Source organism: Limulus polyphemus, unplaced genomic scaffold (genome assembly GCF_000517525.1).
Source record: "Limulus polyphemus unplaced genomic scaffold, Limulus_polyphemus-2.1.2 Scaffold240, whole genome shotgun sequence".
In the NCBI taxonomy this organism is placed as follows: Eukaryota; Metazoa; Arthropoda; class Merostomata; order Xiphosura; family Limulidae; genus Limulus; species Limulus polyphemus.
The window spans coordinates 797,769-799,724 of NW_013665850.1; positions in this window are offsets into that span (position 1 = coordinate 797,769).

Genomic DNA, 1,956 nt, shown 5'->3' on the forward strand with positions numbered 1-1,956 from the left:
TATCTGTGTTGTGCCCATTACGGTTATCAAAAACTCAGTTTGCAGTGTTATGAAACTTCCGATTTATCGCTAAGCCACTGAGAGGTGTAAAAATAATAAACGCAAAAAAAATAAAGCAATAAATACAATGAGGGTATAATTAGGTAAATGGGGAAATAATAAATTTCAATTCGGTTTTACATGTAAGTTGTATGATAAAGCAAAACAATAAAGTGGCTTTAAGGTCAATTTCCTTGTCTCGTAATTTACCTATTTCAAATTATTGCTGGTAAACAGATAGGTGTAGTGTTTTGGGACAGCAACAGACACTACCCAGAAAATAATATATGTATTAGATTTCCTATACCTGAAGTAAGAAGACTTATACCTGTTTGTACAACACTGTTCGAATAAAAAACTATTTGTGTATATGAGAGGTTAATTTCATGTTGTAAAGTAAGAATAAATAGACTAAAATACACAGTGTTGTGGTTGTGTAGTCTCTCTTTCTATTTACATTTCAGTGTTGAATTAACCTCTACTTGTTCCTTTGCTCTCCATACGTTAACACAGGAACCCAACTCTAACCTATTTCTGTATATAAAGTACATGTTAAGTGTTGTTACTATTTTACTTAATAGTCGTAATATTTGTACGGGAGTTTTCAATATTGTTTATTTTTGAATTTGTACATTAAGATATGATTACTATGATTACCACTCCTTCTTTGGGGGCGGTCCAAACAGTTTGGGCACCACAGGCGTACAAATAATTAATTTATCCTACGCTACTTCCGCTGCAACTTCCCAGAGCTCTTAGGAAAGAGTGGCGCAAATAAATAATGTATTGTCATATGGTGGTGAGACATTAGTAATTTGTTTTAGATGTCAGGCTTAATCTCAGGATTCAGCCATTGACTGAAAAAATCTACTCTTTCGTGATTTTTGCATGTCGAAATGATGAGTGACTGATATGAAAAGTTATTGTGTTTAGCTCTTGTTCTAAATGATTGGCAAAAAATTGTAGTTCAAAGCAAAATTTACACAAACAGTGAAATAATATTTCATTGCGGTCTCTGATAATTTTCACATGCTCCAAAGCCCGGCAAGGCCAGGTGGTTAGGTCGCTCGACTCGCAGTCTGAAGGTCGCGGGTTCGAATCCCCATTCCATCAAACATGCTTCGCCCTTTCAGCCGTGAGAGGCGTTATAATGTGACGATCAATCCCACTATTCGTTGGTAAAAGAGTAGCCCAAGCGTTGGCGGTGGGTGGTGATGACTGGCTGCTTTCCTTCTAGCCTTATACTGCTAAATTAGAGACGGCTAGTGCAAATATCCTTCGTGTAACTTTACGTGAAATTAAAAAACAAACAAACACATGCTCCAGTCGCGAAATGTTTATTTTTCTCGGTCAGTAGTCGATTCCCGAGATTGAGCTGAATATATAATCCTTTACTCAGTATTACTAACCTAAAATACTTTAGGTGTTTGGATAACCTGTGATATACTGCCAGAAACCAAACTTAGCCTTTATGTCATTTCTTCTTTGCTGAAATTCACAATTTTAACGAAGAAAATAAATTAACAACTAAATAACTATCTAGTTAGTTCTTTGAATAATAAAGAATAGTGAATTGTCACGGTAGGTCACATGTTATCCAAACATTTAAAGTATTTTAGTTTATTAGCGGTAAATAAAGAACTACACATCAAAACCAACCACATCACCAAGTAAGGTTGTTAACAATAAAAACAAAACCTCTAATCTTTTCATACCTCTTTTTATTCGATTGAAATATTTTCAATAAAAATCATTCTAAGTTGAATAATTATTACGGTTTTAGATTTCAAGTCAGCTTGTGAAATAAGTCCAAAATTTGCTAAATCAAAGTTTCATATAAAAATAATAAATACGTCTTATTGAAAACTAAGTTGGAATTAGTCTTTTTCTGGTTGTTGAAAGAATTGGCCAATTCGA